This window comes from Sarcophilus harrisii, chromosome 3, assembly GCF_902635505.1.
Source record: "Sarcophilus harrisii chromosome 3, mSarHar1.11, whole genome shotgun sequence".
NCBI classification, from domain to species: Eukaryota; Metazoa; Chordata; class Mammalia; order Dasyuromorphia; family Dasyuridae; genus Sarcophilus; species Sarcophilus harrisii.
Window position 1 is genome coordinate 206417217 of NC_045428.1, and position 16284 is coordinate 206433500.

The following is a 16284-nucleotide window of genomic DNA, read 5'->3' on the forward strand; positions in this document are numbered from 1 at the left end:
AGTTGTGCAGTGATTAAAAGCAATTCTAATGGACTTTGGACAGAAAGGAACTTGCATGTAAATCAACACATCCTATGTTCAAAAAACATATATATATATAGAACAGATCTGTTCAAATCTCTTTTAATTTGACTAATGCCTCCAGGATTAAAAAAAATCTCATCCTTTAATGAATTACATCAAATATATGTCAATGCTTTATTGGGAGTTCTCCTTTTTATTTAATGAGGTAAATCACTTTAAAAAGAGTTATATTTGATGGTTTCACCATTTCACATTCTATTTGCTAAAAAAAATGTATCCATCATATGTAGTGCCTCATTTCATTCTTTCACAAAATTAAAATGCCTCTATAATTTGAATATTTCACCATATTTTGAGCTCTTAGTACATTATTAATATTAAAATAATTTTTTTCATACAGGTTATGTGCCCCTAATTATGTGGGGGCAAATGTTATTAGATGGCAGATGTCTTTCCCATCTGGGTAATCCAACTTTCCTTCTGTACTATTTCTCTGTGTAAATCATCTCTTCATTAATGTTTTTCCTAAGATATGCAAATGAGGAATAAGTCAATACAAAGATAAACATTTAAAATATGTATATCAACCATGAAACAGTATTTGACTTATTTTTGTACTGTGGTAAATATAATACAAATAGATAAATAATACTAATAGGGTCACAAGAAAATTGCATTGTAAGAGTATGTAATTGATAAAAAAAAAAAAATGTGCCAAGCATTTTTTGATAGATTAATCATAGGAAAGTGACATCAGTGCTGGTAATAGAATGTAAATTGTTTAAATCCCATTCATTTAGTAATAGTATGTAGTAGACAATATTCATATTTAATAATTGCAGTTCAATATATATCTAATTAAACAATTTCTCTTTCTCTTTGAAGAGAAGGCATCATGTTCTGGGAGAATTTCCTGGAAACTGCTAATATCTTTGCTAGGGGGAGAAAATAGTAGTAAAACAGAGATAGATACGCCTTTCTAGGAATCATCTAGGTAGAAGAATTATTGGTGAAAGAACAGCATGGCATGTAGTATTGATATCAAAAAGCACACTTTCCATACTTCCTTTCCTATAGCCTACCTAGATAAGTCCTAAACATAATAGAGTTTAGAAAATGAGAAGGAACTATGAACTTCTTTGAGGGCACAGGTGAGTCATTGTGTGTATATAGACATGTACATATGTATTTATATGCATATAGGTATAAAATCAGTGTGCTTATATTTATGTGTATATTATGTGTATATATATGTATATATATATATACATGTACATATATATACATGTACATATATATATATATATACCTATACATACATACTTACATATCCAGATACTCAAATTACTGAGTTTCACCTGGGCTGGGCCAAGAGAAATGTGAGTACACAAAATGTTGTTCAATTGTGTCTGACCCTTTATGAACCCATTTGAGGTTTTCTTGGCAAAGGTACTGAAGTGGTTTGTCATTTCCTTGTCCATGTTCATTTTACAGATGAGGAAACTGAGGCAAACTAAATGACTTGCTTGGGGTCAAAAACCTAGTATTTATTTGAGATCAGATTTGAACTTAGGAAGATGAGTCATAGAAGGCTAAGTTTTTGTTGTTTAGCTTTGTCCTAATCATCCATATTCTATTTGGAGTTTTCTTGACAAAGATTCTGGAGTGGTACAGCCTAAATCTATCCCAATTAACCAGCAATGCTCAGTTAATCAACCTGATCCAGAGATCACTCTACTTAGGGGTTCCCCATCCTTTATAGGGAATTAGTAATTAAAAAATAAAACAAAACATTGGAGGGCGTAAGTAAGAATTTCTAGTCATTATATGTGGGTTTGATTCCTTGACACCTATTGTCTCCCTACATTATTCTCTCAACATGTAGCCTTAAAGAGAATGTTTCCCTCTAGAATTCTGGCAGTTTCATTTGGGTATCAGTTCTGATATGTTAGAATGCTAAAGACTGGTAGATGAAAAACTAAAGTAAGAGAGGGACAAGGGATTGTATTTCTGGTGCCCACTTAAGGTAAAGAGAGAAAGACAAAATTCATTAAGGTAATATTAAAAATAAAATTTAATCTTTTAGACCAGTTGTTCTTAAAATGTGGTCTGAGAAACCTTGAGACCTTTTCAGGGTCTACTTGAGATCAAAACTATTTTCATAATAACAGCAATAGTGTTATATGCTTATTAGTATAGTCTTCTCTTTTCCTTCTCAGTGAGTCTGAATTCCCTTTATTCATTTCAATTAAAAGAAAATATTGCAACAGATTGAATACAGAATATATTGTATCAAGCTAGACATTAAAGAAAATATATATTATGTGTTATATATAAAATATTATATGTATATCTATCTATTCAAAATTTACATGCACATTTGCCAAATATAGAAAAAAAAAATTCACACCATAATTAATTGCTTCAAGAAAAGAATTAGGTCATGTTGGAAAGAACACTAAATAGGATCTTAAAAAATGAAATTGATTTTATTTTATTGTCCAGGAAAAGACTCCTAATTTAATATGGAAGTTATTCTGCCTATCCTGTCTTGAGTATAGTCAAACTATTTACTTGCCAGGACAAAAATGAAAATTAATTCAAAACTAAAAAAAAAATGAATGAAGATAAGAAAAAGATTAAAAAGGCAAAACTAGTCCAACCTGATCTATTTACAAAGTTGTGCCAAAAGTAATGTTATATGGATATTAGAAATGAGATCTGTGTCAGTAATAATACTTTGACATAGGCATTTAAACTATGTAAATTAATCACAATAATGAAGAAACCCAAAGAACCTAAAACAGACTTTAGTCAGAAAATAATAGATTAATTTATTAAAGGAGATACATGATAAACAAAGGCAGTACCAGCTTAGAGCATAAATTCATTTTTAAAAGCTCATAGAAATGGATGGCTAAGGATTATACACAGTGTTACTTTAAAATGTGGAAAGGTCAATATATCTTCACCATGTTGAGGGTAATAGCCTGGCCTCAAACTCATCAGTTAGGGAGGTGTCTACCACCCAGCATGTAAAAACTTGCCCTGGTGAATGGGCAAATGAAAACAATTTCTTCCCTTGTCCATGAAGGTGGTTGAAGCAGAGATGGGAGAGTTCTTAGATCTTAGTTAGATACTGAAGATGCCAGGGCCATCCCCTGCATCCCAAACCATTGCCAGTCATCTTGACTTTCATCTTACCACTCAACTTTGATGACTCTGGAAGAGAGAATGAAGCCAGTGATTTCAAGCAATCCTGTGTCCAATATGCAAAGAAGTCAAAAGATAAGACCCATAATGCATTACCATATTTACCTATCTCAAAGTCCTGTTGTGAGAGGCAAGTGACAAAGGAACAGGTGCCAATACATTGGAGCTGTAATCCCATCCTGTAAACAAGGAATCTATAGAGTCAAAAAAAATGACTAGACTGAAGAAGCAATGGAATTCTTCAGATCCTGCTTGGCTGAGAAGCCTTTTAAAAAGACCGTGTTATTTGCCTATTAGCATGAAGAAGGGGCTATAAAAAGTGCCCTAAATATTTTTTGTTTCACTCTATCCTCATATGCTTATAGTAGAATGTGGAGATCCTATCCTGTGGTCTAAACACAAAAAATGTGTGTGAAAATTTATGTGAAAATTATTCAATTCATCATTGAAATGTGCACATGTTTTTGGACAACACAGAATTCATTGGACCTGAAAGGCAAATAACCCTGATTACAAAAGAGTTTAGTAGGCATCACATCAAACAGAGTGAAACAAGGCTGGCAGAGGAGGGTCAACTTAATGAAATGGGAGTTGGAAAAATATTTTTGAGGAGTGGCCACAAGGATGGATAGAACCATGAAGCTGGTATAGATGTTGCAAACAAAACTAATCTATTCAACAAGGTTGTATAACTCCCCAAAGCAATGATTAACAGACTCATAACAGTGCAATCGCTATTCTCAGGAAAGTGTCATACAATCATAATCAGTGCATATACTCCCACCATGATGAACCCTGATGAAGGCAAAGAAATTTTATGAGGATTTAGAGATCTTCATCATCAATGTGCCAAAAAAGGCTTATAATTCTGGGGCACTTTATTATTATTTTTTATTTTTTTTAAATAACTTTTTATTGCCAGAACCCATGCCAGGGTAATGTTTTACAACATTATCTCTTTCACTCACTTCCAATTTTTCCCCTCCCTCCCTACACGCCCTCCGCCCAGATGGCAAGCAGTCCTATACATGTTAAAGAGGTTACAGTATATCTTAGATACAAGATATGTGTGCAGAACCAAACAGTTCTCTTGTTGCTCAGGAGAATTGGATTCAGAAGGTATAAATAACCTGGGAGGAAAAATAAAAATGCAAGCAGTTTACATTCATTTCCCAGTGTTCTTTCTTTGGGTGTAGCTGCTTCTGTCCATCCTTGATCAATTGAAACTGAGTTAGATCTTCTCTTTGTCGAAAAAATCCACTTCCATCAGAATACATCCTCATACAGTATCGTTGTTGAGGTATATAATGATCTCCTGGTTCTGCTAATTTCACTCAGCATCAGTTCATGTAAGTCTCACCAATCCTCTCTGTATTCATCCTGCTGGTCATTTCTTACAGAACAATAATATTCCATAACATTCATATACCACAATTTTCTCAACCATTCTCCAATTGATGGCATCCATTCATTTTCCAGCTTCTAGACACTACAAACAAGGCTGCCACAAACATTTTAGCACATACAGGTCCCTTTCCCTTCTTTAGTATCTCTTTGGGGTATAAGGCCAGTAGAAACACTGCTGGATCAAAGGGTATGCACAGTTTGATAACTTTTTGGGCATAGTTCCAAATTGCTCTCCAGAATGGCTGGATGTGTTCACAATTCAGTGTCCCCGTTTTCCCACATCCCCTCCAACATTCCGTGTTATCTTTCCCTGTCATTCTAGCCAATCTGACAGGTGTGTAGTGGTATCTCAGAGTTGTCTTAATTTGTATTTCTTTGATCAATAGTGATTTTGGAACACTCTTTCATATGAGTGGTAATAGTTTCAATTTCATCATTTGAAAATTGTGTGTTCATAACTTTTGACCATTTATCAATTGGAGAATGGCTTGATCTCTTATAAATTAGAGTCAATTCTCTATATATTTTGGAAATGAAGCCTTTATCAGAACCTTAGACTGTAAAAATGTTTTCCCAGTTTATTGTTTCCCTTCTAATCTTGCTTGCATTAGTTTTGTTTGTATACAAACTTTTCAATTTGATATAATTAAAATTTTCTATTTTGTAGTCAATAGTGATCTCTAGTTCTTTGGTCATAAATTCCTTCCTCTTCCACAGGTCTGAGAGGTAAACTATCCTGTTTTCCTCTAATTTATTTGTAATCTCATTCTTTATGCCTAGATCATGAACCCATTTTGACCTTATTTTGGTGTACGGTGTTAAGTGTGGGTCAATGCCTAGTTTCTGCCATACTAATACTAATGCATTCTTATCCCAAAAACTGGGGTCTTTGGATTTGTCGAACACTAGATAATTAAAGTTATTGGCTGTTTTGTCCTTTGAACCTAGCCTATTCCATTGATCAACTAGTCTATTTCTTAGACAATACCAGATAGTTTTAGTAACCGCTGCTTTTTAATATAATTTTAGATCTGGTATAGCTAGGCCACCTTCATTTGATTTTTTTTTTCATTAATTCCCTTGAAATTCTTGACCTTTTGTTTTTCCATATGAACTTTGTTGTTATTTTTTCTAGGTCATCAAAATAGTTTTGGGGGAGTCTGATTGGTATAGCGCTAAATAAATAGATTAGCTTAGGTAGTATTGTCATCTTTATTATATTTGCTTGTCCAATCCAAGAGCATTTAATATTTTTCCAGTTGGTTGGATCAGACTTAATTTGTGTGGAAAGTGTTTTGTAATTTTGCTCATAGTTTCTGATTTTCCCTTGGCAGATAGATTCCTAAATATTTTATACAATCAGTAGTTACTTTAAATGGAATTTCTCTTTGTAACTCTGACTGTTGGATTTTATTAGTGATATATAAGAATGCTGATGACTTATGTGGGTTTATTTTATAACCAGAAACTTTGCTAAAGGTGTGGATTATTTCTAATAACTTTTTAGTAGAATCTCTGGGGTTCTCTAAATATACCATTATATCATCAGCAAAGAGTGATAATTTGGTTTCCTCATTGCCTATTCTTATTCCATTAATCTCTTTCTCAACTCTTATTGCCAAAGCTAGCATTTCTAATACAATATTAAATAATAACAGTGATAGTGGGCAACCTTGTTTCACTCCTGATCTTATTGGGAATGGTTGCAGTTTGTCCCCATTACATATGATGCTTACTGCTGGTTTTAAATAGATGCTACTGATTATTTTAAGGAAAAGTCCATTTATTCCTATACTCTCAAGTGTTTTTAATAGGAATGGATGTTGGATTTTATCAAATGCTTTTCTGCATCTATTGAGATGATCATATGGTTTTTGTTACTTTGGTCATTAATATGGACAATTATACTGATAGTTTTCCTAATATTGAACCAGCCCTGCATTCCTGGTATAAATCCTACTTGATCGTGGTGTATTATCCTGGGGATGATTTTCTGTTGTCTTTTTGCTAATATTTTATTTAAGATTTTAGCATCAATATTCATTAAGGATATTGGTCTATAATTTTCTTTCTCTGTTTTCAACCTGCCTGGTTTAGGTATCAGTATCATGTCTGTGTCATAAAAGGAATTTGGTAGGACTCCTATTTTTTCAAATAGTTTATATAGCACTGGGGCTAATTGTTCTTTAAATGTTTGGTAGAATTCACATGTAAATCCATCTGGTCCTAGGGAAGTAATTTGGTAAGACTCCTTCATTCCCTATTTTTTCAAATAGTTTATAAAGCATTGGGACTAATTGTTCTTTGAATGTTTGGTAGTATTCACATGTAAATCCATCTGGTCCTGGGGATTTTTTTTTAGGGAGTTGATTAATAGCTTGTTCTCTTTCTTTTTCTGAGATGGGACTATTTAAGCAATTTACTTCCTCCTCTGATAATCTGTGAAGCCTATATTTTTGGAGGTAGTCATCCATTTTGCTTAGGTTATCAAATTTATTGGCATAAAGTTGGGTAAAGTAACCCCTTATTATTTCTTTAATTTCCTCTTCATTGGTGGAAAGTTCTCCCTTTTCATTTTTAAGACTACTAATTTGATTTTCCTCTCTCCTTTTTCTAATCAGATTTATCAAAGGTTTATCAATTTTATTGGTTTTTTTCATAAAATCAACTCTTAGTTTTATTTATTAGTTCAATAGTTTTTTTTACTTTCAATATTATTAATTTCTCCTTTTAATTTTAGAATTTCAAGTTTAGTAATTGATTGGGGGTTTTTAATTTCGTCTTTTTCTAGCTTTTTAAGTTGCAAGCTCTGGACCACTTTAAAGATCAAAATAGACACAAATTATCAGACATGGCAAGGAATCCTTGGGATAGATAGATGATGTTGGAAAGAGCAACATTAACAATCATTTACTACTGATGACTTCTGCATCTTGTGACTTTCTCATCACTAATACGATATTTCATTTACCTAAATGCAATAATACTTTATGCATGTACTTCGAAGCAAACACTGATATTCAATAGACTGTCTTTGTAAAGATAAGAGATAGACAGGATGTGAGAGTGACTTATCCTTTGCAGGATAAACATTCATATTCTACAAAAGTGGCTACCCCAAGGCTACCCCAACTACCAGAATACTTAATATCAACAAATTAAAGTGCTTTTTAAAGTGTGAACAGTTTGTTACTAACTTGGAGGGAAAGTTGAGCTAACACATGATTGACAATAGTAGAGAAGAAAAAAGGAGGTAGATTTAAAAGATTTGGTATTCAGCACCACTTTTACTCATCTGGGCCATAACATGGTCAAATATCTAGATTGATTTGACAAAAATGTTGGGAAATTCAGAAGCTGTTAAATGAAAAAAACAAAACAAAACAAAACTTCACAGGGGCTTACCACAGAATAAGTCTTCTGTCTCTAAGAATGCAGCATTTAATGTCCCCTACCAAAAATAAAGTACAATGATGCTTAAAGAGATGTGGGATTCTTGCTTAAGTAAGAAAAGATGAAATTCAGTTTATCACTGATAGTAACAATCTAAAGCTCTTCTAGGATGACCTAAGGGCTATTTATGGGCCAGAAATCTATGGTGGATCTTGACTGTTCAGTGCTGATGGAGCCACATCGATTAGTGATAAGAACATGATCCTGGAGAGATGTGCTTGAAAACTTCCACAGTGTTCACAACAGAATATCATCTATCAGTGCTGAAACCACTGACCATTCACCTCAGGTTGACACCAATTGCTCTCTAACTGAAGTACCAATTTGAGGTTCTAATTAAAAAAGTTGAAGAGCCATTAGACTCTTCCTTTTGTGTGGCAAAGCACCTGATGCTGATTGTATTACAGTCGAGATTTATAAGGCAGGAGGTCCATTGTTTATATAAAAGCTTATTGAAATCTTCTGAACTTTATGGCAAGAGGAGGTTATCTCCCAGAAATTAAAGAATGTCTCCCTTGCCCATCTCTATAAAGGAAAAGGAAATAAAAGTAAATAATCCTCCTTTGGTCATTAATGGCAAGATTCTTGACAGTCCTTCTTAATAGACTTTTCTTTCACCTGGAAGATGATTATTTACCCCAGAGCTAGTATGCATTCAGAAAGGTATGAGGAATGGTTGATGTATTTACTGCCTATTAACTGCAGGAGAAATGTCAGGAGCAGAACAAAGGTCTGAAAACAATATTCTTTGCTCTAATCAAGGCCTCTGATACTCAATCATGAAGATTTGTGGAAAATCATGGCAAAATTTGGTTTCCCAGAGAAATTCATCAGCATTGTACATGTTTCATGATGGCTTGCTTGTGCAAGTTCTGGATGATGAATGATGCTCTCTCATACTTTTCCAGTCACCATTGTAATGAAGAAAGGTTTGTGTTTGCTCCAGGCTCAATAACAAATTTTTTTCAGTGACATTGTTGGGTGCTTCAACAAAGATGAAAACAGAATTAAGGCCAGCTACAGCACTGATGATATAGTACTGAACTAGCAAAAAGTCACAAGCCATGGCTAAAGTGTGTGGAGAGCTTATGCATAATTTTTTGTTGATAGATAATTGTGCATTTAATGCAGCCTTTAAGACAGATGCAACAAGGTATGGATTGTTTTTCTATTGCTTGTGCAAATTTTGTTCTACCAAGAAAACATAAGTTCTCCATCAGTCAACACACATCCATACATAGAACTATTATTTAAAGCAAATGGAGAAATTTTGAAAGCTGTGTGTGTAGAAGAGCTGTGGTGAAAGCAAGTTCACCTTCCCTGGTATTTTATTATCCAAAGATTTGAACATGTATTGACAATGCTAATTCAGTGTTTGGGAGTCTCTGAAGCAAAGTGTGAGAAATAAGAGGTATTACATTACTTAACCAAAATAAAAATCCACAAAGTTATTGTTCTATGCTCACTGTGGTATACCTGTGAAATCTGGGCAGTCTACCAGTGCCATGCCATGAAGAAACTTAATCAATTCCATTTGAATTGTCTTAGGAAGATTCTGACGATCGCCTGGCAAGACAATGTATCAGACATAGCTTCTTGTGCTAAACTGTCAAACATTCAAACTCTTTTGCAGAGTGCATAACTCTGAAGGCTGATTATGTTATTTGAATGCCAAACGTATATTTGCATAAAAGAGAACTCACACCAAATAATCATTCATATGATAGTTAGAAGAAATAATACAAGGGCACTCTCAAGGTGTCTCTGAAGAACTTGAGAGTCAATTGTGAGACATGAGAGACACTGGCACAGTACCACCCAGCATGGTATGCCCTTATAAAGAACTGTGTTCTATGAGTAGAAATTATAGTAGCTTTAAAGAAAGATGAAATGAGCAAATTTAGAGACATTTGCATCCCATCTGTTAATATGGACTAATTGTGCCCACTTTGTGATAGAACCTTCTAAAATCTGATCAGTCATTGTTAGATGCCCTCTATCTTTATCCCTCTACAAACTTTGACCAACACTTAACATCCTAAACCAAAAATTGATATGGGTTCTTGATTTAGACATAAAAGTGATACTATAAGCAAATTAGGAGAACAAGGGATAGACTACCTCTCAGATTTGTGAAGGAAGAAAGAATTTATGGCAAAGAAGAATTAGGGAACATTATAAAATGAAAAATGGACAATTTTGATTGTATTAACTTAAAAAGATTTTGAACAAACAAAGCCAAGGCAGTCAAGATTAGAAAGGAAGTAGAAAGTTGGGAAAAATTGATCTTCAAGTGTTCTGATAAAGACCTCATTTCTAAAATATATAGAAAATTGAGTCAAATTTGTAAGACAAGGTATTCTCCAAGTGATAAATGGTTAAAGGATACAGAAAGACAATTTTTGGATGAAGAAATGAAAATCATTTCTAGGCACATAAAAATCCTCTAAATCACTACTGATCAGAGAAATGCAAATTAAGACAACTCTGAGGTACCACTATACACCTTTCAGATTGGCTAAGAAGACAGGAAAAGATAATCGTATTATTGGAACAAATGTGGGAAAACTGGGACTAATACATTGTTGGTGGAGCTGTGAAGTTATCCAACCACTCTGGAAAGCAATATGGAACTATGCCCAAAGGGATATGAAGAAACGTGAGTACATTTTGATCTAGCAGTCTACTGGCTCTGTATCCCAAACTGATCTTAAAAAAGAGGTAAAGGACTCATAAATGCAAAAATATTTGTAGCAACTCTTTCTTGTAGTGGCAGGGAATTGGAAACTGAGTGATGTCCATTAGTTGAGGAATGATTGAATAAATTATGGTATATGAATCTTATGTAATATTATTATTCTAGAAGAAATGATCAGCAGGATGATTTCAGAAATGCCTGAAGAGATTTACATGAACTGATATAAGTGAAGTGAGTAGAACCAAAAGAATGGTGTACACAGCAACAAGACTATGTGATGATCAACTCTGATGGATGTGGTTCTTTTCAACAATGAGGTGATTCAGTTCAATCCAATAAATTTGGTGAGAGCCATCTACATCCAGAAAGAGTACTGTGAAAACTGAATGTGGATTACAACATGGTATTTTCATCTTTTTTGTTGTTGTCTTATTTTTTTTTCTTTTTTTCCCTTTTTGATCTGATTTTTCTTGTGTAGCATGATAAATGTGGAAATATGTATAGAGGAACTGTACATGCTTAACATATATTGGATTACTTGTTTCTGGGAGGGGTAAGGAAGGGAGAAAAATTTGGAATACAAGGTTTTGAAAGGATGAATATTGCAAACTATCTTTGCATGTTTTTTTGAAAATAAAAAGCTATTTTAAAAAATGAAATCCAACCCCAGACACTTACTTACTATGTACCCCTGGGAAGTCACTTAAACCTTATTTGCCTCAGTTTTCTAATATGTAAAATGGACTGGAGAATAAAATGATGAACCACTCCAGTCATGAAGAGTTGAATACGATTGAAATGAGTGAACAGTGACAAGTTCTCAAGGAGCTTACAATCTCAGGGAGAGATAACATAAACAAATAGGTACAGATAAGCTATATGCAGATAAATTATGAACTTTATTGTCAACAGAGAAGGCACTCAAATTAGAAAGTGTTAGGGAAGGCATCTTGTAAAAGATGAAATTATAGTCAGGACTTAAAGGGCTCTAGGGGGGTCAATATCTTTAGATCTGGCTTGTGGACAGGGGAAGCCATCAGGAAAAAAGATTTTCCTGGCTAAACATGTTTTATATGAATCTACTTGCTTGGCATTTTCCATGGCAGATAAAGTGTTAATTCAAATACTTACTGTGACTGGAAACAGTAACAGAATATTCAAGTTCAAATATTATAGTTTCTTGGAGCATATTTTGAAGGTAGTCTGGCCTTTTTCCATTAGCATCTGTATGCTAGAATTTCTTCTTATCCACAGAAAAGTACTGGTATAGAGCTCAGATTAGCTGTATTTCTTCATCAGGAAATTCATTCTCATTCATTTTTACATGATGTTCTTTTCAGTTAATGTGATAGAAATTCTAGTTTCTGCTTAAAATAAGAAAAAAATGTTTTCATAATTGAAAAAAATTGAAAGGAGTACTTCTGAAAACACAGAGTTTCATTCTCTGCTAGAGCATTTAAGTTAAAGCTGGGTAGTTACTTGTTTTGGATGGTATGGGAGAAATTCAGAATTCTGGTAGGGATTGGATTAGCCTGCCTCAGAGGTAATTTTCAATCCTGAACTTCTAATATTCTCTTGCTTATGGAAAAAAAATTCAAAATCAGAAATCCTTGGATTCAAGTCTCTGACTTATGCTGACTCTATGACCCTCAGAAATCAAATTTCTCAGAATTCCAGGCAACTCTCTGAGACTAAGCAAGGTAGAGGATTGTATTACTCAAAGCAATTTCCTAAATCTGGAATTCACATTTCAGTAAAATCCAAAGTCTAATCAGTATTATTATTTCTTTCTTTGAGGATTAAATCTTAGTCCAAGAACAGAAAATTAATTAATAATTTAAATTTTTAATATGAAATGACAGGCTCTGGTAACAACATTTGCCTATTGAAGAGAAAGAGAGAGAAAGAGAGAGAGAAAAAGAGAGTGAGAGAAAGAGAGAGACAGAGAGACAAAGACAGAAAGACAGAGACAGACAGAGAGACAGAGACAGATTGAGACAGACACACAGAGAGAGACAATCACACATAAAAGAGAGAAAGACAGACAGAGACACACAGAAAGAAAGACACAGAGATACACACACACAGAGATAGAGACAGACAGAGACAGAGAGAGACAGACACACACAGAGAAAGAGAGACACAGAGAGACAGATTTGGGGAGGGAAAGAGGAAGGAAGAAGAAGAAGGGAAAGAAATCTTGTTCTATATTGGGCAGGTGATTACCACCTTTACCCCCACCCCAATTATGTAAACAGTATTTTTTATCTGTTTCTTGAACATTTTCAATAATTCAAGAAACTTATATTTTAAGTTCTTTCTCTATCCAATTTATTGTGGACAGCTGCCACAGTCCTGGAAAACTATTTAGTATTTGCTGAGTCTTTTCATATAATTTTCATTGGAGATGGACTTTTAATACCTTGACACTAAAGGGAATTCCAAAACACATGACCCAAACTTTACTGCTATAAAAAGTTATGATTCTGTCTAAAACAATTGTAGAAATTTAAATTCCCTGTTCATGTGAATCAATATCCATAACATTGTTCCATGAACAATGAAAATTCCATTCCCAGTGAAAATAATGAAAATACTCTGAGTATTTTAGAAACATGTCTATGTCCTGAAATCTGCAAAAAAAAAAAAAAAAAAAAATCACTTAGTTTGGATATGAGTCATTTAACCCAGCTGTTACTGTTCTTTCAGCTCAAAACTGAATTCAACAAGGATTATTCTGATCTTAGTGATCCCACAGATTAAATGTTTATTTACTTATGTGTTGTTTCTTCCATTGAGTTGAAGTTCTGGATTTTTATAAGTCAATTTAATAAGAATAGATTATGCAGATAGTGGCATTTATTTTCATCATCAAAAAATGTTTGTCAAAATGCAGTGAAAAGGTTAGCCACTAAAGGCCCATCTTCTTTCTATCAGATATATAGACATACACATATACATATAACCTATCCTCAGTTCTTGAAAGAAGAAAGTAGAAGTGCTGTATATTTGGACATTCTTACTAAAATGATTTAGACCTTAACAAGTTACATCTAGAAGAGGTATAAGAGATTAATCATTACAAACCATGTGTTTAATAAATGACAAATTTGAGGTCTGAAGAAATTAGGTGACTTGTCCAGGATTGTATAGAATGGCAGGCCTAATATTATAACCCAGGTCTCAGACCACTATTCTAATTTTTTTTATGTTATGCTACCCTCTCTTTTAGGTACTGATCTAGCTGGTACCAAAATTATTTCAGAATTTGTTTTTCAGCTTATTGCATGCAACATAATTTTTTTCCTCAAGCTAAATATGTTTTAATATATTATACATCCTCTGGGCTATCTCCCTAGTTCAGCTTTCCCCCCCAAATCTACCGAAAGTCCAAGATCTACCCTTGCTAATTCATCTTAATAGGCAACAAACACAATTGGCTAAAATAAAGTAATTTGCTCAATTGCCATAGTAAGAAGAGTAGCAACAAATGCCTACACTCACCCTTAAACCTGTGGTATATTTCCCTATAAAATGAAGACTGGATAAAACTTGTATATGTTCATAGGAAGTCACATATTTTCTTTCTTTCTTTTTTTTTTTTTTAATTTATTTAATAGCCTTTTATTTACAGGTTATATGCATGGGTAACTTTACAGCATTAACAATTGCCAAACCTCTTGTTCCAATTTTTCACCTCTTACCCCCCACCCCCTCCCCCAGATGGCAGGATGACCAGTAGATGTTTAATATATTAAAATATAAATTAGATACACAATAAGTATACATGACCAAACCGTTATTTTGCTGTACAAAAAGAATCAGACTCTGAAATATTGTACAATTAGCTTGTGAAGGAAATAAAAAATGCAGGTGGGCATAAATATAGGGATTGGGAGTTCAATGTAATGGTTTTTAGTCATCACCCAGGGTTCTTTTTCTGGGCATAGCTAGTTCAGTTCATTACTGCTCCATTAGAAATGATTTGGTTGATCTCGTTGCTGAGGATGGCCTGATCCATCAGAACTGGTCATCATCTAGTATTGTTGTTGAAGTATATAATGATCTCCTGGTCCTGCTCATTTCACTCAGCATCAGTTCGTGTAAGTCTCTCCAGGCCTTTCTGAAATCATCCTGTTGGTCATTTCTTACAGAACAGTAATATTCCATAATATTCATATACCACAATTTATTCAGCCATTCTCCAACTGATGGACATCCATTCAGTTTCCAGTTTCTAGCCACTACAAAAAGGGCTGCCACAAACATTCGTGCACATACAGGTCCCTTTCCCTTCTTTATACTCTTTGGGATATAAGCCCAGTAGTAACACTGCTGGATCAAAGGGTATGCACACTTTGATAACTTTTTGAGCATAGTTCCAAACTACTCTCCAGAATGGTTGGATTCGTTCACAACTCCACCAACAATGCATCAATGTCCCAGTTTTCCCGCATCCCCTCCAACAATCATCATTATTTTTTCCTGTCATCTTAGCCAATCTGACAGGTGTGTAGTGCTATCTTAGAATTGTCTTAATTTGCATTTCTCTGATTAATAATGACTTGGAGCATCTTTTCATATGACTAGAAATAGTTTCAATTTCTTCATCTGAGAATTCTCTGTTCATATCCTTTGACCATTTTTCAATTGGAGAATGGCTTGATTTTTTATAAATTAGAGTTAATTCTCTATATATTTTGGAAATGAGGCCTTTATCAGAACCTTTGACTGTAAAAATATTTTCCCATTTTATTGGGAAGTCACATATTTTCAAAGCAATGTATGCCTATGGTACTATAAAGCATCAGTGCCCTTTCCCTTCCCATGGATTCCTCATGCTGCTACTTCCAGAAACATCACTTTTACTGTGTGCATGCACTGCTTAGATAAGCTCCCTTGTCTTGATATACTCTGAAGTTCAGCTTCTAACTACCAGCACTAATTCTCTCTTGAATTCTTGAATGTTTCTCTTGTCAGTTCCAGAAGCTACTTTCTAAATGCCTACTTACCCTGTTAGATGCACAGTTCACAACTAGACAGATATCTTTACTTCAACATGTCTTAACCAGGGTAGTGTGGATAGAAGAGACAAGAACCTATCTTTGTTTCTTCACTCTGCTAGAAACACTCCCCAAAGCTATCCTATTTTTAATATGTCTCAAGTTTGCTATGGCTGAATTAACAAAATCTTGCACTACTTAAAGTGATGTCATCTCTATATACATTTGCAGAAGGTGTATTATTAGAAACCCTTTTTGGAATCTATATTACCTTGTAGTCCTGGGGACATTTACAAGTTCACAGAAAAGTGTGAAATACTAATTTTTCTTGGGTTCTTGAAGACAATGCTAACAGCTGTCTATTCCAAATAAATCAGAACTAAAGTAATGTAATTAATTCTAAAAGAATTTCACAGACATAGTAAGTAATGTATAGGATTTGGCAGGTTCTATATGAAAGATAGGAGGACTTGGAATTAGATGTTC